The sequence below is a fragment of the Panthera onca genome, chromosome F2 (assembly GCF_046562875.1).
Source record: "Panthera onca isolate mPanOnc1 chromosome F2, mPanOnc1 haplotype 2, whole genome shotgun sequence".
Taxonomy (NCBI): domain Eukaryota; kingdom Metazoa; phylum Chordata; class Mammalia; order Carnivora; family Felidae; genus Panthera; species Panthera onca.
Window position 1 is genome coordinate 35,155,601 of NC_138356.1, and position 25,061 is coordinate 35,180,661.

Genomic DNA, 25,061 nt, shown 5'->3' on the forward strand with positions numbered 1-25,061 from the left:
TTTGATGATGTCTGTGATATTGTTTTGATTTACTATCTTAGCTAAAGTTGAATGGGGTATGGAGAGAATAATTTCAGAGGCTTCCACTTGATCTTCCTTAATAATAGTGCTTACCAGAAAGGCCAAGAAACCAATCTAAGGGCTCTACTAAGTCTCCTTTCAAATTGCACATTTCAGTCCCATGGAAATTACTATGAGGTAAGTCTTTGGACCCCATGGAGCCACTGTGAACCAGACCTGGGTAAAAACTCCATTTTTAAATGCATTCTCCATATTTTCTCATGTAACAGATTGTCATTGTGACACTTAATGTACTCAGATTTTAAAGTCATTAGCCCAAGTTTCAGGGTCCAACACAATACTTGCTAGGCTGTAAATGCAACCTTATCTTGAGGTAGCTATCCTTATAATTAATGCCAGGACCAGCACTCAGCTTTTTCTGTCTTCCAACTATATAAGAGGATATTTCATTTATATGCTGTCATGGAGGCCTTGGATTGCATACTTCACCTTAAACTGATGATTGATTTTCTTCACCCTTCTTTGTCTTTCTCCAGTGTACGGATATCCCCAAGCAACAGTCATTCTATTCTGTGGCTGTTATAATTACTCATCCCTGAACCTCTCAAAGGTCTGAGATATAGTAACTTCCAGTCATTCTCTTCTGCCAATACCCCATTCCTGTTCAACATCATTAAAAGTTTTATCAGTTGTACTACTCCAGTATGCCAGGGACTATCAGTACTACATGATGGATTTTTATTGCAAACTTGCTGACAGGCAGTATGCTGCTCTAAGGTCCTTTTTTTTCCCTACTTCTGATAAAATATTTTGAAAAAAAAAGGATAAAAGTAAAGGACAATTTTTTAACTACTAGCAACTCTAAGCCTTTTGTTTAAGTCTGCTGAAGAACAAGTATGTGATTATTGACTAACATCTATTTCAGATTACTAAAAATGTAAATTATCCTTGCTGACACTGTGCCTTATAAGAAAATGTGAGTTTTAAGACATGTTGTTCTTTGCCTAATTTTAGCAACTTAGATTTTTGTTTATTTATTTAATGGGGACTTAACAAATAAAAATATGATTCTTGAAGATTTGTGTTAGGGAGAGTTTTTGTGGTTTTTCACAAATAAACGGTTATCTTTTTTCCCCCCATCTATTTGGCTTCTTTTTTATTGTATTGTATCAGAGAAACAAATTACAAAAAAGAAAAAAAATAATATCTTTACTCTTTAATTTAAACTTCTGACAGTTTTGAAGCACCTGGGTGGCTCAGTTGATTGAACATCTCTTGATTTCAGCTCGGGTCATGATCTCACAATGGTTTGTGAAATCTTGCCCCATGTCAGGCTCTTCATTGACAGTACAGAGCCTGCTTGGAATTCTCTGTCTCCCTCTCTCTCTGCCCTTCTCTCCCCCACCCCTGCTCTCTCTCAAGCTAAGTAAATAAATTAAAATCATTAAAAAAAACCTTCTGGGGCACCTGGGTGGCTCAGTTGAACATCTTACTTGGCTCACTTCATGATCTCCCAGTCCATGAGTTCAAGCCCTGCATCAGCTCTATGCTGACAGCTCAGAACCTAGAGCCTGCTTCAGATTCTGTGCCTCCCTCTCTCTCTGTCCCTCCCCCACTCATGCTCTGACTCTCTCTGTCAAAAATAAATAAACATTAAAAAAATAATAATAAAAAAATAAACTTTTAACAGTTTTATAAACAAGTGGGCATTATCTGAGTATAATGAACATAGGTGAAAAAAACAATCTAAGGATCAAATTCATTTTTCATGAGACACAAACATCTGTTGTACTTCTTCCCTACTATCTATGTACACTGGACTAAAAAAAATTAGTGTGATACAAATATACAGCAGGAATTTTTATTTTTTCTTAACATTGATTTGTACATTAAAAGCAAAAGCTTTTCTATTATAGTGTTTTATATAAGGAGAGGAATGAACAAAATTATATATTCCTTTTGAGATCACCAACTTAATGATTCTGAGTAGTTTTAAATTTTTAAATTCATTTTATCTTTTCTAATTAACCTCACAGTTTTTCAAAGAACAATCATAAGGAAAATTAAATTTATTTGGAATCATCTCAGTATGGTATGGTATATGGTAAAACACACACACACACACACACACACACACACACACACACTGTCACATGTGCTATCATAACAATATTTTATATTTTATATACTCTTGTATCTAATAAATGAATACATATTTCGCTATACTTTTATTAAAATGTATTTTTGATAAGATAACATTTAGCACCATTTTAAACACAAATATTTAAGTTGAAGATCTTCAGTAATTATTAAAAGAAATTTTCGGTTTATAAATAGAACTTTTCTTTTAAAAATAAGCATTTGAAGGATGCCTGGGTAGCTCAGTTGGTTGAGCATGCTATTTTGGCTCAGGTCATGATCTCATGGTTCATGAGTTTGAGCCCTTCATCAGGCTCACTGCTGTCAGTGCAGAGCCCACTTCAGATCCTCTGTCCCTCTCCCTTCCACTCCGCTGCTCATACTCTCTTTCAAAAATAAATATTAAAAAAAATTAAAAAGATAAAAATTTGAAACCACATGGAAAAAAAACTTTGCTAAAAAACCTGTATTTGAATGAGTTGGACGCAGTAGAGTGAAATTATAAAATACCTTTGGGCGCCTGGGTGGCGCAGTCGGTTAAGCGTCCGACTTCAGCCAGGTCACGATCTCACGGTCCGTGAGTTCGAGCCCCGCGTCAGGCTCTGGGCTGATGGCTCGGAGCCTGGAGCCTGTTTCCGATTCTGTGTCTCCCTCTCTCTCTGCCCCTCCCCCGTTCATGCTCTGTCTCTCTCTGTCCCAAAAATAAAATAAAAAACGTTGAAAAAAAAAAAATTTAAAAAAAAAAATAAAAAAAAAATTATAAAATACCTTTATTTCTTTTTCATACCAAAGTTTTTTATTTATTTATTATTATTTTTTTTAACGTTTATTTATTTTTGAGACAGAGAGAGACAGAGCATGAATGGGGGAGGGTCAGAGAGAGGGAGACACAGAATCTGAAACAGGCTCCAGGCTCTGAGCTGTCAGCACAGAGCCCGACTCGGGGCTCGAACTCAGGACCGCGAGATCATGACCTGAGCCAAAGTCGGCTGCTTAACCAACTTAGCCACCCAGGCGCCCCCCAAACTTTTTAAATAAGCTATAGCATTATTCTTCCTTGCTCTCTGGATTAAATCTCAGTGAAATCCTAGGTATTAACAAATAGCCTCATTTTTTTAGATATTAAAATTTCCATCCCTGTCTTTGTATCAAAATTTCGAACTGTCGTGCTTGACAGCACAGTGTATGCTTTCCTGTGCCGTAATTCTGCTGCGAAGAAAGGGGTTATTCCCCTTTTCTTACTATGTACTCTATTCAATTTACTAGCTGCTTTTTTTCTGGCTCCTCTCAGCCAGGATCAAGAAGGAAGGGAGGGTGTTTTTAGAGGTAAAATTCTATGGTTATCTTTTGTGATTTGATGTCTAAATGCATGCAGTCTTTTATATATTCTTTTTCCTGTAACTTCCTGAAAAGGTGCTGTCTCCTGTATGGGAATTATTTAATACTACACCCTTCATGGTTTCAAGCAGTGGAAGACCACCAGTCTTTCTTCTGGGTCAGTTCATGTTTTCTGTTAGTTTTCCGGGTTGATTCCTTTTTCTGCACAGTTCCACACTGGTTTCCTTTGGTGAGCCTACTTGGATGATGGGAGAGGCAGAGTCACACATTTACCCTTTCAAATTCCTGTTTCCTCACTTTGAGTCTCAGGGGGAAATGGAGAGGGCAGAAGGGAGAAGACTGTGATTCTGACAAACTCGCACTGAACAAACTTTGTCATCAGTTCCCTGATTTCAGCTTATAATCTCTTGAGGTAGAAAATGAACTAAAGTTCACAAAACTGATTTTATAATCTCTAATTCTCTGTGCAAGCTCTGCAAAGTTTAATCCCTATAACTGAAACAGCAGGGAAAAGTCACTCACAAAAACCAAGCACTCTGATACTAAAAATATCTATCAACTAGCCTTTATATAAGTAATTTTATTTTGTACAATTTAAGTTTAAATAAATATAAGTATAACATCTTGGGATAATTGGAAAAAATGCATTTAATATTCCATGTGTCATTGGTATACAAACAACATCCCATTTTATTTATACACGTGTATGTACATATATATATATAATAAAATACATATGTAATAAAATTTGTGCATACCCACAACACATAGATTAAATGCAAATTTTGCAATTATTATAGTTATACATTATGTAATCATATGCATCTTATTACATTTATATTATATATTATATAATTATAAATATCACATTACATATATGTAATAGGATGTGTGTATGCACATTAGAATACACATAATACATAGAATGTAACAATACATTTTTATTTGCTTATTTCCGCAGAAATTTTACATATAATTTAAATTTTTTCTTTAAACCCACTGCAATTTGGCTAAAGTAGCTCTTTACCGTGTGTGTTTTGCTATATGAAAAATCAGTTTAAACAAGCTAGTTTTTAAAAGGAAAGTTGTTTTCTTTTCCTGATGCTACAGAATCACAGTTAAATTGGTTAGTTTTATTAAGTACTTATTATATAAAAATGTATTTGTGTTAACTCCTGTGGTGGGTTTATGATACAATCTTGAAATGACTACAGATGTAGATTTTGAAGTTGTCTATACAGATATGTGATATTCAAACCACAAAAATAAATACTCTGATAAAAGCAGTATTAAAAAGAAAGAGTTGAATTCAAAGAGCAAATTTGATTAATTCCACACTTGGAAAGTTTTGCAAAGAAGCAAAACTAGAACTGTGACAGAGTCCTAGACGCCAGGGGAGAAGAAAATGTCCTAAAAGGTAAAATGATTAAATGGTCATTGACAGACATTTTGAGGCCCTTTCTTCTACATTGAGAGCTTTGCTTGGAACCCTATTGCTTGGCTGTGTCTTGTGACCCATTGTGAGCATTTGTTAGGTGACTTGATAACATCTTAGTTGGGAGAAAATAAGTTTCCCTTGAATATATATAATTATTAAAAAGTTCAAACCTTTAACCTGAGATATTTTTGTGCTTTTCTTTAGCAAGTTAGTTCATTAAATCTAAAAATAAAGCATAACTGACTTAACTAATTGCACATTATTCATCAGCAGGTTGGATGCTTTGTTGCTGTAATAATTCTTGCAAAATTAGTATTTCTCAATTATAAAAATTATAAATAATAAAATATTCTTTTCTCATTCTCCTGATATGGTTAAAATTGAGATAATTATATGCTATTCATGTCTGTTACAGATCTGGCCCTTTGTTTTTAGATTTTGGTAAACATTTCTCCTAGCGAGCATACCAATCAACACACACACACACACACACACACACACACACACACACACTATTATTTGACAACATTGTGATGGAGCCAAAAATTACTGAAATAAAACATAAGGAATTTTCCTTATTCTTAATAGGGTAACAAAACTGACTCTTATAAGAACAGGAAAAATAGTATATGTTAGGTGGAAACTTGTTCTGACAAACTCTATGGTATTTGGAGGAAGAACAAGTTCATTGTGGATTAGAGTGGCCAGAAGCATATCATGGAGTTAAGAAGCTTGAGTTATGTCTCTAAGGAGAAATGATTTCTATATCAATGAAGAGAAGCACTATCCCTTTATTTTATAGAAATCCATAGAATAGAGCATATAATGAAGGAGCTGCCAGAGACATCTGTGCCTTCTGTACATTGTGTGGCCTTATGCAATGACTGTAATAACACCACCTTATGAATATAAGTGTTGGAGTCAAACAACACTTTATAGCTGTGGAAACATGGACAACTTACTAAGACTCTTAACTTCAGGTTCCTTATCTGTAAAAACTGATCTAGTAATAATACCCACTTCATAGATCATTGTATTAAATAAGAATATATAAAGCACTGAGAAAATGTCTAGCATATTATAAGAACTGAATTTTTACCTATAGTTATTATTATTATTAATGGTGTTTTTGTTTTTGCTTTTCATTTCATCATTTTTAACCATTTTTTACCTTTAGGCTGTCCTTATTTCTTGCCAATACATTGCAAGCATTTCTATCCTTATATTTAATCTACAAACCCCCTCAGTTAATCATCCACATTGTCACTAGAGTGACTTTTGTAATGTCAATGTGATTATGTTGCTCTCTTGCATAAAATGCTTCAGTCACTTCTAAAATAAAATTTAAATATTTTGCATGTGTTTCAAGGCCCTTCATGAATGAATTCAGCTGTCCAGTGCACCCATATTTCTTTCTAGCCACATGAAACTATTTGTAGATCACTGAAGATTTGTTGTCTCCATGCCTCTACACGTCTTGTTTCCTATACCTGGAATGACATGCTCCTTTGGAGTTTCTTCAAAATCTCTCATGCATTCAAACTCATCAAGCTTTACTTTCTCTGACAAAACAGTCTCTCACTTTCCCTTGTGCCCTGATTTATTTTGTATATGCCCCTAGTTTTTGTCATATGACTTACTTTTTTATTTATTTCTGTTTATCTTCATTCTACTATAAACTGAAGTTAATCTAACTTTTACACCTTCTGTCCATAAGTATAGTGACTGACATAGTTACATAGGTTGTTTATTATTTTTTTTAAATTAACAATAGTAATTATCTGGTCTTTATTGGAAAACACAGTTCTCTTCTGTGTTTTTGAACTTCTACAAGTCTTGCTGGGAATTCTAAGAACACAAGGCCCTGATTGCCCATTGGCTGGGTATTTTATTTTATTTTATTTTATTATTATTATTATTATTATTATTATTATTATTATTATTTTAATTTACATCCAAGTTAGTTAGCATATAGTGCAACAATGATTTCAGTAGTAGATTCCTTAATGCCCCTTGTCCATTTAGTCCATCCCCCTCCCACAACCCCTCCAGTAAACTGCAGTTTGTTTTCCATGTTTAAGAGTCTCTTTTGTTTTGTCCCCCTCCCTATTTTAATTTAATTCCCCTATATTAATTTTGCTTCTCTTCCCTTATGGTCATCAGTTCTGTGTCTTAAAGTCCTCATATGAGTGAAATCATATGATATGTGTCTTTCTCTGACTAATTTCATTTAGCATAATAACCTCTAGTTCCATCCACATAGTTGCAAATGGAAAGATTTCATTCTTTTTGATTGCCGGGTAATACTCCATTATATATATGTACCACATCTTCTTTATCCATCCATCCACCAATGGACATTTGGGCTCTTTCCATACTTTGGCTATTGTTGATAGTGCTGCTATAAACATGGGGGTGCATATGCCCCTTCAAAACAGCACACCTGTATCCCTTGGATAAATACCTAGTAGTGCAATTGCTGGGTCATAGGGTAGTTCTGTTTTTAGTTTTTGAGGAACCTCCATACTGTTTTCCAGAGTGGTTGCACCAGTTTGCATTCCCACCAGCAGTGCAAAAGAGACCCTCTTTCTCCACATCCTCACCAACATCTGCTGTTGACTGAGTTGTTAATGTTAGCCATTCTGACAGGTGTGAAGTGGTATCTCATTGTGGTTTTGATTTGTATTTTCCTGATGACGAGTGATTTTGAGCATTTTTTCATGTGTTGGTTGGCTATCTGGATGTCTTCTTTGGAGAAGTGTCTATTCATGTCTTTTGCCCATTTCTTCACTGGATTATTTGCTTTTTGGGTGTTGAGTTTGGTAAGTTCTTTATAGATTTTGGATACTAACCCTTTATGTGATATGTCATTTGCAGATATCTTCTCCCACTCTGTTGGTTGCCTTTTAGTTTTTCTGATTGTTTCCTTCTCTGTGAATAAGCTTTTTATGTTGATGAGGTCCCAATAGTTCATTTTTGCTTTTGTTTCCTTTACCCCTAGAGACGTGTTGATTAAGAAGTTACTGTGGCCAAAGTCAAAGAGGTTTTTGCCTGCTTTCTCCTCTAGGATTTTGATAGCTCCCTGTCTTATGTTTAGGTCTTTCATCCATTTTGAGTTTATTTTTGTGTATGGTGTAAGAAAGTGATCCAGGTTCATTCTTCTGCATGTTGCTGTCCAGTTTTCCCAGCACCACTTGCTGAAGAGACTGTCTTTATTCCATTGGATATTCTTTCTTGCTTTGTCACAGATTAGTTGGCCATACATTTGTGGGTCCATTCCTGGGTTCTGTATTCTGTTCCATTGATCTGAGTGTCTGTTCTTGTGCCAGTACCATACTGTCTTGATGAGTACAGCTTTGTAATACAGCTTGAAGTCTGGAAAATGTAGGTTTCTAATTTGGCATTTTAGATTTAATATTTTGAGGTGCCAGTTATATATCCAAGAGGAAGGATATGTTGACAATTTGAAATATGAGTCTAGATTTTAAGAGTATCAGAATGTTGCATGTATCTAGTTAGTTGCTTACTAGCATTCAGTTGTATGAATATACCACAACTTATATATCCATTATTTTTGTTTATAGAAATCTGGGTTATTTCCAAAGCAATGAATGTCAGCAACAGGGTTCTTTTTTTGTGACGAATGTTTTTATTTCTCTTGGATAAATACCAAGGAATGAAATTATTGGAGAAGACATAAATTTAACTCTTCATACAATTGCCATATAGTTGTCCCAAGAAATTATAACATTTAAAAGTATAGTTTTAGCGGAACCTGGGTGGCTCAGTCAGTTTAGCATCTGATTTTGGCTCATGTCATGATCTCACTCAGTTTGTGAGATTGAGCCCTGCACCAGGCTCTATGCTGACAATGCAGAGCCTGCTTGGGATCCTCTCTCTTCCTCTCTCTCTCTCTGACCTTCCCTCACTTGCATTTTTTTCTCTCTCTCTCAAAATAAATAAATAAACTTTTTTAAAAGTACAGGTTTAAAAATAATGTTGTTAGCTTTATATATAGTACATAATATTTTGTTGCTTATATTGCTAAATATTACTTGTAAAATATAATCTATGAATAGGCTTGATTATTTTGCTAGATGAGATTTGGAAGTAGAAAGTTAAGACTCCAATCATAAGCCTGATGATGATAATGATGATGAGAAATATGATTAATTGTAATAGCAGCTGTCATTTCATGAGTATCTATGATGTATATGCACTAAGTTAAGGCTAAATTAAGACATTTATAGAGTATTTAAGATAATCCTTATAGCAACCCTATAAGTATATATTAAAATTTTATATTTCAGTAACGAAGACATTACCTGTCTCAGGTCACACAGATAGTAAATACTCAGAGTGAAGTGAAACCCTGGTTTGTCGATTTTCAACCCCAAATTGTTTTGAGTTACTTAACATATTTGTTTCAGTAGTAGAATTTAGTGATTCATCACTTATATACAACATCCAGTGCTCATCATAAGTGCCCTCCTGAAAACCCATGACCCATTCAAACCACCCGACCCAACCCACCTTTCCTGCAGTAAATATCAGTTTGTTCTCTATAGGTAAGAGTCTCTCTTAAGGTTTGTCTGTCTCTTTTTTTTAAACCTCATGTTCATCTTTATCTGTTTGGTTTCTTAAATTCCACATATGAGTGAAATCATATGATATTTGTCTTTCTCTGACTATATCGCTTAGCATAATACACTCTAGCTCCATCCACGTCATTGATCATGGCAAGATTTCATTCCTTTTTATGGATGATTAATATTCCATTATATATAATATTAATATGATAGTAATATATATATTAATATATGTATCACAAGTTACTTATGCATTCATCAGTCAATGGACATGTGGGCTGTTTCCATAATTTGCTATTATTGATAATGCTGCTATAAACACCAGGGTGCATGTCACTTCAAATCAGTATTTTTGTATGCTTTGGGTAAATACCTAGTAGTGCAGATGCTCGATCATAGGGTAGTTCTATTTGTAACTTTTTGAGGAACCTTCGTACTGTTTTCCAGAGTGGCTGCACCAGTTTGCATTCCCACTATCGGTTCCCTTTTCTCAACATCCTTGCCAACACCTGTTGTTTCCTATGTTGTTAATTTTAGCAATTCTGACAGGTGTGAGGTGTTATCTCACTGTCATTTTGATTTGTTATTCACTGATGATGAGTGATGTCAAGTGTCTTTTCATGTGTCTTTTAGCCATCAATGTCTTCTTTGGAAAAATGTCTACTCGTGTCTTCCAATTTCTTAACTGGATTACTTGTTTTTTGTGTGTTGAGTTTGATAAGTATAGATTTTGGATACTAACTCTTTATCAGATATATCACTGCAAATAGCTTTTCCCATTCCAAAGGTTGCCTTTTAGTTTTGTGGATTGTTTCCTTTGCTGTGCAGATGCTTTTTATCTTGATGATGTCCCAATAGTTTGTTTTTGCTTTTGTTTCCCTTGCCTCAGGAGACATATCTAGGAAGAAGTTGCTGTGGCCAAGGTCAAAGAGTTTGCTGCATGTGTTCTCCTCTAAGATTTTGATGGTCTCCTGTCTCACATGTAGGTCTTTCACTCATTTTGAACTTATTTCTGTGTATGGTGTAAGAAAGTGGTCTAGTTTCATTCTTCTGCATGTCATTGTCCAGTTTTCACAACATCATTAGCTGAAGAGATGGTCTTTTTTCCATGGGATATTCTTCCTATTTTGTTGAAGATGAGTTGACCATATAGTTATGGATCCATTTCTAGATTTTCTACTCATTCCATTAATCTATGTGTCTGTTTTTGTGCCAGTACCATACTGTCTTGATCACAACAGCTTTGTAATGTAATTTGAAATCTGGAATTGTGATACCTCCAGCTTTGCTTTGCTTTTTCAAGATTGCTTTGGCTATTTGGGGTCTTTAGCGGTTACGTACAAATTTGAGGATTATTTGTTCTAGTTCTGTGAAAAATTCTGGAGGTATTTTGACAGGGATTGTATTAAATGTGTAGATTGCATTAGATGGATGGTATTGACATTTTAACAATATTTTTTCTTACAGTCCATGGGCATGGAATGTTTCTTCCATTTCTTTGTATCCTCTTCAATTTCTTTCTTCAGTGTTCTGTAGCTTTCAGAGTACAGATCTTTTATCTCTTTGCCTAGGTTTAGTTCTAGGTATCTTATGGTTTCTGGTGCAGTTATAAATTGCATCAACTCCTTGATTTCTCTTTGTGATGCTTCGTTATTGGTGAATAGAAATGCCACAGATTTCTGTACATTGATTTTGTATCCTGGGACTTTACTGAATTTGTCTATCAGTTCTAGCCATTTTTTTGGTGGAATCTCCTGAGTTTTCTACATAGAGGATCATTTCATCTGTGAATAGTGAAAGTTTGACTTCTTCATTGCTGATATGGATGTTTTATTTCTTTTTTGTTGTCATATTGCTGAGGCTAGGACTTCCAGTACTATGTTAAATAACAGTGGTGAAAGTGTACATCCTTGCCTTGTTCCTAATCTTACAGTAAAAACTGTCAGTTTTTTCCTCAGTGAGGATGACATTGGCTGTGGGTCTTTTTGTATAGTGCCTTTCTGATGTTGAGTTATATTCCCCCTATCCATACATCTTTTAGTTTTTTTATATCAAAAATAGATATTGTACTTTGTCAAATGCTAATGTCAAATAGACATGTTTTCTGTGTCTATTGAGAATATCATAAGATTCTTATTCTTTCTTTTACTAATGTGGTATATTACATTGTTTGATTTGCAAATATTGGGCTACCCTTGCATCCCAGGAATAAATCACACTTGATCATGGTGACTGAATCTTTAGTACTTTTGGATTATATTTGCTAGTATTTTGTTGAGAATTTTTGCATCCATATTCATTAGGGATATTGGCCTATAATTCATTTTTTAGTGGGGTCATTGGCTGGTTTTGGATTCAAGGTAATACTGGCCTTATAGAATAAGTTTGGAAGATTTTCTTCCATTTCTATTTTTTGGAACAGTTTGAGAAGAATAGGTTTTAACTCTTTAAATGTTTGGTAGAATCCCCCTGGGAAACCATTTGGCTCCAGACTATTTTTTGTTGGACGATTTTTATTTTGATTCAATTTCTTTGCTGGTTATTGGTCTCTTCAAGTTTTCTATTTCTTACTGTTTCAGTTAGTTAGTTTATATGTTTCTAGGAATTTATCCATTTCTTTCAGATTGCCCAATTTGTTGGCATCTAATTTTTCATCATCTCATATAATTATTTGTATTTCTGTGGTGTTGGTTGTGATCTTATCTCTCATTCATGATTTTATTTATTTGGGATGTTTCTCTTTTCTTTTTGATAAGTCTGGCTAGTGGGTTATCATTTTAGTAATTCTTTCAAAGAACCAGGTCCTAGCTTCATTGATCTGTTCGACTGTTTTTGTTTTTTTTTGTTGTTGTTGTTTCTATATCATTTATTTCTGCTCTAGTCTTTATTATTTTCTTCTTTTCTTGGCTTTAGGCTTTATTTCTTGTTCTTTTTCTAGCTACTTTTAAGTGTAAAGTTAGGTTGTTTATTTGAGATTTTTCTTGCTTCTCGATGTAGGACTGCATTGCTGTATCCTTCCCTGTCATGACTGCTTTTGCTGCATCCTATCAATTTTGGAATGTTGTATTTTCATTTTCATCCATTTCCATGTATTTTTTTTAAATTTCTTCATTAATTTTCTGGTTGGCAAATTCATTCTTTAGTAGCATGTTCTTTAACCTTAATATATTTGTGGTCTTCCCAATTTTTCTTGTGGTTGACTTCAAGTTTCATAGTGTTGTGGTTGGAAAATATGCATGGTATGATCTCAGTCTTTTTGTACTTGTTGAAGGAGATTTGTGACCTAATACGTGATCTATTCTGGAGAATGTCCCATGTACACTTGAAAAGACAGTGTATTCTGTTGCTTTAGGATAAAATGTTCTGAATACTCTATTAAGTCCATCTGGTCCAGTGTACCATTCAAAGCCATTGTTTCCTTTTTGATTTCCTGCTTAGTCTGTCCATTGTTGTAAGTAGGGTGTTAAAGTTCTAAACTATTTGTGTATTACTTTTAATGAGTTCCTTTATGTTTGTTATTAGCTGTTGTATACATTTGGATACTCTCAAGTTGGAGATACAAATATTTACAATTGTTAAATCTTGTTGGATTGTCCCTTTATTATGATGTAGTACCTTTCTTCATCTCTTGTTGCAGTCTTTGGATTAAAATCTAGTTTCTTTGATATAGTTATTGCTAGTCCAGCTTTTTTTTTTATGTCCATTTGCATGATATATGTCTCTCCATCTCCTCACTTTTATTTTTTTTAGTTAATTATTTAGTTTGTTTCTTCATTTATTTATTTATTTGGAGAGAAAGCATGAACAGGGAAGGGGCAGAGAGAGAGGGAGAGAGAGAATCCCAAGCAGGCTCTGCATTGTCAGTGCAGAGCCTGACATGGGGCTTGATCCCACAAACTGTGAGATCATGACCTGAGCCAAAACCAAGAATTGGACACTTAACTGACTCTCCCAGCCAGGTGCCCCTCCATCCCCTCACTGTCAATCTACAGATGTCTTTAGGTCTAAAATGAGTCTCTTGTATCATATACATAGGTGTTGGGTTTTTATCCATTAGGTTTGATTGGAGAATTTTTTCCATTTACATTCAGGGTGATTATTGATAGATATGAATTTAGTGCCATTGTATTACCTGTTAAGTCATTATTTCTAGAGATTTTCTCCTTTCCTTTCTAAAGTTTGTCATTTTTTGGTCTTTCTCTCCCATTCAAAGAGTTTCCTTTAATATTTCTTGCAGGGCTATTTGGTGGTCATGAACCTCTTTAGCTTTTGTTTGTTTGGGAAACTCTATCTCTCATTCTACTCTGAATGACAGACTTGCTGGATAGAATATTCTTGGCTGCCTATTTTTCCCATTCAGCATTGTAGATATATCATGCCACTTCCTTCTGGCTTGCCAAGTTTCTGTAGAAAGATCTACTGCTATCTGTATTTATCTTTCCTTGCAAGTTAGGTATTTTTTTGTCTTGCTTCTTTTAGGATTTTTTCTTTATCTCTAGATTTTGCAAATTTAACTATAATATGGTTTGGTTTGGGCCTGCTTTTGTTGATTTTAATGGAAGTTCTCAGTGCCTCCTGGATTTGTATATCTGTTTCATTCCCCAGATTAGGAAATTTTTCAGCTATATTTCCTCAAATAAACCTTCTGCTTCTTTTTCCCTCTCTTCTTCTGGGACTCCTATGATATGAATGTTATGTTATTAGGCTTTATGGAGTCACTGTGTTCCCTAAGTCTACTCTTGTGATCCATAATTTTTCTTACTCTCTTTTTTTCAGCTTCATCATTTTCCCTAATTCTTTTTTTAATATTTATTTATTTTTGAGAGTGAGGGAAAGGCAGAGAGATAGGGAGACACAGAATCTGAAGCAAGCTCCAGTTTCTGAACCATCAGCACAGAGACTGATGCGGAGCTTGAACTCAGTACTGTGAGATCATGACCTGAGGCTAAGTTGGCCACTTAACTGATTGAACCACCCAACCCCCCCACCCACCCCGTTCTTTATTCTATATCATTTATTAATCCCTCTGCTTCTTCCATCCTTGTGGGCATTATACCTGCATGTTTTGAATCTCAATTATTTCATTTTTTATTCATTATGGTTAGTTTTTAGCTCATTTATCTCTGTAGTAAGGGATTTTCCAGTGTCTTCTATGCTTTTCTCAAGCGCAGCTAGTATCCTTATGGCTGTTGCTTTAAATTCTAGATCAGCTATATTACTTATATCTGTTTTGGTTAGATTTCTGGCCATGATCTTTTCTTGTTCTTTCTTTTGGGATGAATTCTGTTTTCCTTGGTGTGGTAGAAAAGCCTATTATGTTTCTTGCTCCTGAGAGTAATGGCTTTATGAGGAAGAGGTCATAGAATGTCAAAGGCCTAGCACTTAAGAAAGTGTCTCTGGTGTGTGCTGTGTGCACTCTACTGCTGTATTTTGGCTGTTCTTTGCCTTAAGTCATTCATCCACAGGGTCTCTCCTAGCCTACAATAGGGAGTATTTGGACCTTGGCCAGAGTGGTGAGTTTTAACTAGGTGTGCACTGGTCTGCTTGTTAAATGAGAGCTGATGCTATTTCCACTAGAACTTAAGTTTTGCAGAGGTGGAGGTGTTTGTTCTGATCTCCTGGGAAGGGTCCCAATCCACTGGTTCCCCGGCACACTTGCCTGAGAAAAGCAACACCTGCAGAGGGCAGGGATGTGGGCTTGGAATAAGCAGTTTACACTACTGCTGTTGGTGCTGCGTTATTTTCTGAATTAGTTTGTGCTCAGAGCAGGGAGAGAAATGGTGCCCACCAGCAACTTTGTCCTGGGAGAGGCAATGCCACTTCTCTCAGATGTTCTCCAAGAAGGGGGAACAGTCTCTTCCAGTGCAGTCCAGGGAATCCTCATGTCACACCGTCTGACCCTTGGGCTACTCCCTACCTTCCTTCTCCACAGGAGCACTGCAGCATCTGCTAGGCTCCACACATGCCATGATGCAGACCTCTAAAACTCTAGCCTTTGAGCCCTGTGGTTGTAACCACAAAAGTCAACACTTCTTGTTTTCTCAATCAATGGCTTTGAGGAAATGTTTACCTTGTGTGATCTCCTGTAAACTCCTCTCTCTCTCTCTCTCTTTCCTCCTCACCTCTCTGTGGTCAGGGCTCCCTCCCCTATGCAGTACACATTATCTGCTTCTCCCTCGAATCACATCTTTGCACCTCCTACCTTCCACAATATGGCCTCTTCTCTCCCTCTAATTGTGCAGTTTGCTCTGTCAGTCCTCAGATTGCTTTCTTTAAAAAAAAAATTTCTTTTAATGTTTATGTTAGAGAGAGAGACAGAGTGTGAATGGGGGAGGGGTAGAGAGAGAGGGAGACACAGAATCTGTAGCAGGCTCCTGCCTCTGAGCTGTCAGTACAGAGCTCCACGTGGGGCTTGAACTCGAGAACTGGGTGATCATGATCTGAGCTGAAGTAGGACACTCAACCAACTGAGCCACCCAGGTGTTGCAGAATGATTTCTTGAGTATTCAGAATGATTTTATACTTATCTAGCTGAGTTCAGGGAAACAGACAAGCCTAGAGACCTCCTACTACTACACCATCTTAGGTCCTCCTCAAGACCACATTAGTAGTCAGTCACCAAGCCTTCCTGTCTTCTAAGAAAGGATGTTGATTTCTTGAGTGAAATTTTAAAAGAGAATAACTCAAAGTAATTTTTAGAGTACACTTTTAAATCAGAGTTTCAGGTCATTGAGTGACAAATATGCACACACTATAAGGGTTCAATAAATGCTTTGATTATTATACATTAGCAATATATATGAATTGCTAAGTAAACTTTGTAGGCAGCAATTAATTATTTGAGTCTGAAAAAAGAGTAGTAGCTTTTGGCAGGCAATAGATAAAAAAGATAGATTGAAATGGTTAAATTTTAAATGGATAGATATAGCATATTAGAAGAGTCATTTTCTATGGATATAAAGGGCTACTAGGAAAACTAAGTCAGAATTCACAAATATTGTTGGTGACAATGAATGAACTAGAATGATAAATCCACTAAGGGAATAATTTGGATATAGGCCTGGAAAGTAGGTAGAAGAGTAGAGGATGTTGTATTTGAGGTTTAAGGGGCTCATACTTGGACTACTTGAAATCACGGACATTGACTTATATCCACAATAGCATTTAACACAAAAATTTATATGTGGTATAGTTTTGAAAGAATAATAACAGAAGTATCTAGTATGGTGTCTGGTACACGAAGAAGGGAGAATAATTATATGATCATGACTGTGACCCAGGAATAATATTATAAGGGCATGAAATACAGTGATTAAATTCTTAGCTTGTGCCTGCGTAAATCAAATAATTAAATAATATGGTGCCACTACCAGTGTATAAAGAAAACAAAATGATTTTTATTTGCAATCATTTTGAGTGCTATAATTATACCATTTATATTCCTGTTAAAATAGGAAAAGGCAATGCTTCTACCTCCCTTTGTAATTGTATAAATTGGATAACCAGAGATAATGAGCACATATGCATAATATAATTGCTTGCTGCTTAAGTTTAATTGTTGATATTTACATTAATTTCTATGTTTTATAGGAATTAATCTGCTCTTAAAAACCTTCTTTACTGACTTATATCAATTGTTAGCTAGGCAGTCAATAATAAGCTGTGTGAGTGAGAATTAGCTTATAGCAGTTATAGGGGTCAGAGTTTGGTAAAACCAAATTGTTGCCAGTATGTATGTATCTTTAATTAAAAATGAAAATATTTTGAGCAAGTTAATCACTAAATGATTGACCCATTTTTTTGGTCTCCCAACTACAAAATATTTCTAATCTGCGTTATCAGCACAGAATGTTTCTTTCTTAGCCGAGAGTAATTGAACCATGAGGCTCTCTACTCATATTGTCCAGTACATTTCAGATTTTATCAGATAGTTGGAGAAAACTGGGGGGGAGGGGACATCAGAGGCATTGATAAATGGTTGTTCCACAGGATAAATAATGCATCTCTATTATAAGGCAGTTGAATAGCAATTTCATCTCTAGATCCAGAATAAAACTCAACCAATAATTTCAAATGGGAATTTATTCCAATTGATTTTAAATTCTGAGCCCAGCAGAATATCGGGATATTCTAAAGAATAAGGGCAAAATCATGTTTGGTGAGGTTAAGGGATTTATCTTTAGGTTATCTAATTCATCTGCTTTCAGATTTCTGAGAATGGATACTGTCTGACTTTCTAGTTATACTGTTCTCTAAGCTCAGTTGCCTTCATTCTTTTTCTTGTATTTCTCCATATCACAACACTCCTCAAAGATTCAGTCTGAGTCCAGACTTTTGTCAATCCCTTTTATCTCTATCTCATTTATTCAGATTGTCTTGAGTGATTCTTTGCTGTTACCTTAGATGTTGGTCTCCCCAGATGCCTATCCCCACCCCTAATGTGAAGGTGACTTTCTTGAAGTCAGGGAATTCTGACTTTTTCTGAAGAGTGGTATGGTATTACAAAAAAATTTTAAGATGTTTTATAAAGAAAACCTTAAATTAAATTCAGTTTCATTTAATCAGGCAGAGGCTTCAAAATATCAAAGATTGTGATTGAACTGAGTTTTGATTGAATTAAATTGCAAATGATACAGGATTTAATCCCAATTGATTCAAAGTTCCTGTTTTTATATATAGCATTTATTATATCTAAATTTATATGTTTAAGCATGTGCAATTATTATTTTTTTAATGAAATGCAAATAGGGACGCCTGGGTGACTTGGTTGGGCGACCGACTTTGGCTCAGGTCATAATCTCACAGTCAGTGAGTTTCAGCCCCGTGTCAGGTTCTGTGCTCACAGCTCGGAGCCTGGAGCCTGCATTGGATTCTGTGTCACCCTCTCTCTGCCTCCCCTATGCTCACATTCTGTCTCTCTCTTTCAAAAGTAAATAAACATTAAAAATTTTTCCATGAAATGCAAATATTAGAATATTTAAACATAGGAAATATTTTTGCTATAATAATGAAATTGAAACTTAACATCTAATGGGCCTGCCATCATTTAAAAATTTAATATAGATATCTTGTTATTTATTTAAAACATGAAGATATCTCTTATCATTACTATATGTAGTGGCCTTTTATTTTCACAAAGAGTTACAATATGTTGTTTAACTATAAACATCAAGTTATAGAAAATTCACTACTATTTGAAAATAAATTAGAGAGTAAAAATTATACTGCCTATAAGATGTTCTTAGAGCTCTTCTATTATAAAAGCAATAAAGGAGAGATGTTTATTGGTACATATTAAGTCTGCTTACCAATACTTTTTTAATAACATTGTAAAATAAAAGGACTTCATATAGCAGCATTAACTCAGATATATCTTACTTCATAAACATATACTTAATAGAATTAAGGCTTTCAATCAATTGGTTTTATATTCCCCTTGATCTTTTTTTTAAAAAGACTATTTTTTATTTGACTCCTTTATTCATTTTGAAGACACCAAAGTATATTCAAGTGTGCTATTGTTTTTCTCACCTTTTTAAATAATGGATTTGAGGAGCTTATATGATAAATAATTTCAACTTTATATAAGATTTTAAAATGGGTGTTAATTTTATGATACTTATTTGGAGATAGAGAACTAAGTGTAGTTTCTGGTTTGTGCATGTTTACATGTCTTCTGTGTAATTCCTGCTTCATAGTGTGCTCATTTCATTCTTAGGTTTTTCTTTGTCTTTTTGCTTGTCAACTTACAAGATTTAAGTTATAGTTAAGTTTAAGTTATAGTAGTGATTTAACTTTTAACAATATATATGTGTTGCATATATGATCTTACAATCCATTATATTGTTCATGCTTTTACTTTTGGTTCCTTTACCATTACAGATATATCAATTTTTATGTAAGCAAATATATTGTTTTTTTACCTTAAAGACCTCTAAGTTCCTCTATCGTTATGATTTTATAAAGATTTTTTTAAATTTTCACTTCATACCTTTATCGATTTTATTTTTACATTGAGAGCTTCTGAAGATCTAAAATGTATTTGTAGTTTGAGAAGTAACCTTATAGTTTTTCAATTAGGAGTCTTGTTGACACAACACAACTACTAAATTTCTAAATAATTGTGCTTTCTGTTTTGACTTCCTCTTTGTATTGGAAATTATTTTTTACAAACTGTTATTAAATATTGGGTGCATAATTATATTACTTGCTATTATACACATTTTTTGTCTGCTTGATTTGTCAAATTCTGAAAGTTTTATGTTAAAATGATCCAAATGACATTGTATGTTAATGAAACTATATTCATAGTTTTAAAGGTTTTTGTCTTACATTATATACTCTTAAATTGAACTCTTTTTTTTTTTTTGAGAGCGAGAGGTACAAAAGAGCACAGGTGGGGGAGGGGCAGAAGGAGAGAGAGAAAGAGAGTCTTAAGCAGGTTTCATGCCTAGCTTTCGATCTCCTGTGGGGCTCAGTCTCATGACTGTGAGATGACGACCTGGGCCAAAATCAAGAGGAGGACACTCAACCTATGTGAGTCACCCAGGTGCCTCATAAATTGAACAGTTTTTAAATTTTCTTTTCTCACAAATATTTTTGGAAGATTTCATATATATATAATTATATAATTATATATTATATTATATATATTTTAATATATTATATATAATATATAAAATTATATATAATTTTTTTGATAATCTTTACTTTCCCAACTTTAATGGCATTTATGATGATAAAGGTTCTAATAATTATTGAGTGCTTACCATATGCCAGGTGTTTATTTAAAACTCCTGATAGGGATTAATTACATATTTTTATCATCTAATGAAAACACCTGTGAAGTAAACATTTTTAATTTATCCTATTTTATAATAAAAGAAGTCAAAGTAATAATAAATAAAATAAATTGTTCACAAATATACAAATAAACTCAATAATGGTGGAACTTGAACTCAAACCTATACAGCCTGGCTTTGAAGCCAGTGCATTTAAGCACAACTTTCTATAACCTGTCCTAATAATCATATTTTTATCTTTAATTTTAACTTCTATTTTTCCTCCTTGATAAATCTTAGAATTTACATCCAATCTCCAAGATATCTCTTTCACTAATTTTAAAAAATTTTTCACTGATGATTTCTATTTCTTATCATTTTTGCTCTTTATTATGCAAAGGCTCTTCAATTTAATTTCTAAATTATAAGTTCAGGTTTTAGAGCTGTACATTTTTTAAATTCTTCTACTAAATTTGCTAAATTTCAAAAACTGTGTTTGAGTCCAGAACTCTTTTTCTTCTATCAGTGTGTCTGCTTAAATATATATATATTATAAATATATATATAATATATATTTATTATATATATAATATATATATATAATATTTTTTAAAAAGTTTTAATTTTGTTAAGAGCAGTTTTAGGACCATAGCAACATTGAGAGGAAGGTACACCCTTTACCCACACAGGCGTAGCCTCCTCCATTGTCAGCATCCCCCACAAAAGTGACATGCTTGTTACAATTGATGAGCCTACATTGACACAAAATAGCACCCAAAATATTTTTTACCAATTACATTTTAGTTAATGTTTTCTTGGACTCTTTTATTTATTCTATCTCAAGGGGCAGTTCACTTCTGTGTGCTGAGGTCATTGATCTAGTTCATCCAACCCAGGTTCCTCAAGCAGCTGTGCATTGCAGATTGGCCTACCAAACGTCTTGGAAAAAGACACATTAGAAAAGCAACTTTCTTACTTTCAGGTGTGTGTAACTGTTCTCATTCCCACCCAAACGGTGAGCAGTAAATGCCCCTGACACACCTCAACACTATCACCATGCAAACACCCCTGTTTCACCTCATGTTTTCAAGATTATGCTTTAAATTTAAAAAGAAGAAAATAATTTTCTCTTCAAAGAGTTAAGCAGAAGAAAGCATCCCAGCTGCTATTATTTCCCAGCTATATATTTTGAGTGAGTAAATAGATCTCTTATTTGTAAGGATCACTTTTATACCTTACACTATTATATAAATATAATTATTCATGTAAAACAGGTTCTTTTTTTTTAAATTTTTTTTAACATTTATTTATTTTTGAGACAGGGAGAGACAGAGCATGAACGGGGGAGGGTCAGAGAGCGAGGGAGACACAGAATCTGAAACAGGCTCCAGGCTCTGAGCTGTCAGCACAGAGCCTGACACGGGGCTTAAACTCACGGACCGCGAGATCATGACCTGAGCCGAAGCTGGATGCCTAACCGACTGAGCCACCCAGGCGCCCCTAAAACAGGTTCATTTTTTAGAAGTCTAGCAGATTCTTGGACTGCTCTCTCATACCTATAGGTTTACTTTACTTTGGTACCTATTTTATCTCCCAGAACTAAATTGCCAGAACTAATGCCTTCAGATTGCAATTCTTTTATTTTCTTGCAATTACCTTGGGATTCTTCACTATTTGGATTTTAAAATTTTTTCTAACAGACACAAAATGATGAAAAGATGAGGGTAAAGGCACTGGCAAGCCTGTTCTGTAATTTTTGCACTACTAAAATAAGCAAATTTATACTTCTTCATCTCCCAAGTCATAATTTCTATGATCTCTCTCAGTCTGTGATCATATTGGGAATAGGAGCTGATCATACTAGGAAGCTTTAGGGTTTAGTTTTTAGCAAACTAGATGATGCAATAACTGTCAGAATTTTTTACATTAACATAAGCTTTGAATATGTCATCACTTTTTGAACATAGAAATTATTTTTCTTTTTACAGTTGAAATCCATGTGGTTAGAGAATTTGGTCTTAACCTCTGTGTCCATTATGATTGTTGAATGTATATCATCTAAACCTTTATCAATAATGGTTTAAGCAATAAGTATATTTATTATGTCACATAAAGGAAGTCTGGAGATAGATGGCTCAGCGATTGGTTAATTTAGGGCCACACTTAAGTCTCCTGGACTCAGGAACTTGCCTGTCTTTGAATCCTTCCATCCTTAGAATGCTGGCTTTCTTCTTTAGATTTGTCTCTGAACTGTCACTTTTCCAAACAGGGGTGGGGGATGGTTCTTCACCATGTGTCCTTTAATTAGTGAAGAAAACATTTCTGCAAAACCCACACAAGGCACAGACTTCCACTTCTTTTTCATGAGCCAAACTGGGTCATAGGTCTGTGCTATGATCTGAATATTTGTATCCCCTCAAAATGTGTATGTTGAGATACTACTTCCCAAAGTGTTCGTATTAGTATGTGGGGACTGCAGGAAATGATTAGGTTATGAGGACAGAGCCCTTTGAATGAGATTGGTGCCATTATAAAAGAGGATCTAGAGAGATCTCTTTCCCCTTCCTCTATGTGAAGATTCAGCAGTAAATCCATGACTCAGAAAAAAGGCTCTCACCAAACCATGCTTGTATCCTCATCTCAGACTTAGAACTTCCAGAACTGTGAGTAATAAATTTCTGCTGTTTATAAGAAACCCAGTCTATGGTATTTTGTTATAGCATTCCACATGGACTAAGACAGTCCACCTTTCACCTGGAAATTGACAAAGGTGAGTGTGGTCATTTATAAGCTTAGAGCAATCAATATTCAGCTCCAAGGGCTTAGTCATGATCTCTGGGCACTTTGCAGCCTGATGCCTGAATAAAATCAGGCTTCTGTTAGCAAGTAAGGCAAGACTGAGGAAGTGTTATTGAATATGTGAATATGTTTCTGACACAACATTCTCAGGAGTTAGTTTGACATTATGCAAGATAATGGCAAAACTCTATAAAAACAGGACTTTTGAGACCGTTAGTGTAATTTTAGTTCTCTAGTTTTTGTGGTATTGTCTTCCTAATACTTCGAGGGTTGAATATGGCTGATGCTTTTGTAATATGCCATTCTTTCTTAAAAATCGGATTGATCACTTCTGTCTAAGCACCATTTACTATGAATTCTTTTGAAATGCTGTGCTACTACTACTCGAAGGCAAATGGCTGTAAATATGTTTCATCACACTATGTTTCTAATTTTACTCTTTAGTCCTTTTAGGTCCTTTTAGGACCACTAGGGGCAATTAAAGGTTAGGGTAGAACATTTCACTGCTGCCCACAGTGGCACCCATACCTTATTATATCAAGAACTCTTCTGTATTTATCTTTTTAATATTATACTTCTGAGTAAGGTTTTGTTGAAAAAAATATTTTTCAAGTGCTGTGGGGGTAAGTAGATTTGAAAAGCATCATTGTGGAATCCATATTGATTATAATATCTGATGTGCAGATTATGTATTCCCAGATAAATCGATAATAACATGAGAGTTTTTGACAGAACAACAATCATATAAATACATTTAAATTAAGTCCCTGGCATCCCTTCTGACATTCATTTCTATTTTTTCCTTGTTGTTATAACCAGGAAATCTTCATTATTATGATGAATATGGTTCAGTTGTAGTTCAAGATATATTAGGTCTCATAGAAAAAAGGAAAAGTCTTTTTCCTTTTTGTGTTTACATAAATGTGAAACAAAGTATACTTTTTCTTTCAGTGAATTTGGTTAACTATTTACCATCAAACAATGATAATTGACTTTCAATATTTTGCTATTATAGTAGGAGTTTTAACATTATTCAAAATCAATTATGTTTTTATTTCAATGATCATATTTGCATGAAGAAAAGCAATTTCATATCTAGACTCTGTAAACGTCTTTATGATCAGAGGAGCAATTTGTTATTAGAAAATAAGTTAATAGAAGCACATAACTTATTCTTTCACTGGTTATTTTAATGTAGTTAATTCAACAAACCTGAAATAAGCATCTACTTTGTACTATTTAGTGACTGCTGAGTACTGGGGAAGCAAAAATGAATTTGACATTATTCTTATTCTCAAATTTAAAATCTAGTACACAGTATTTTTAAAGCTATGTTAGATGTGGGGAATCTAAAAATTAAGAGGAATTTTTTTTTCTTGCTTCTAAAGAGTTTATAATATAGTTGGGGGCCTAGTATATACATACAAATATATGTACATACAAATTAAATGACATATGAGATAGTCTCTGTTCAAGTGCTAAATAACTGAAACAAAACATTGGATAGTATGTCACAGGTGGGGGAGATTTCTATGAGCTCAATGTCAAATATAATGCCTGTGGATAAGGGGGAGGTTGTGATAACTTTATAGCATAAGTAACATTTGATTATGCAGAAAAGAGACAGGGCACATAAAGTTTCTCTGAAGAATCTTGTTTTAAGCAATGATTTAGAAATGAAACTGTTGAACAAGCATCTGGTGTGTGCAGTTTGGGAAATTCAATAGTAAATGAATAAAAGGCAGATATGGAGAAGGAGGAGGGAAAATAGAAAAATTAGCAAGGTAAGGTGAAGCCAGATATTCAAGGACAATTTAAACAATAAGCTGAAAAGCTAAAGCAATAAAGTTTGGATAGCTTACCTTTTCCCTTCTTTTAGTCATCAGAGCCAGTCTCCATTCTTTCCTACCTTTCTCTCTACCCTGAGGCTAGCTTGTAGGGATTAAATCCAAGGGT

At 34.4% G+C, this 25,061-nt stretch overlaps 1 protein-coding gene across 5 annotated transcripts in view; it reads left to right on the plus strand.

Annotated features, from left to right (window-relative positions):
* CNBD1 (cyclic nucleotide binding domain containing 1) overlaps positions 1–25,061 on the plus strand; it is a 456,861-nt gene that overhangs the window by 257,160 nt on the left and 174,640 nt on the right. The window lies entirely within an intron of this gene.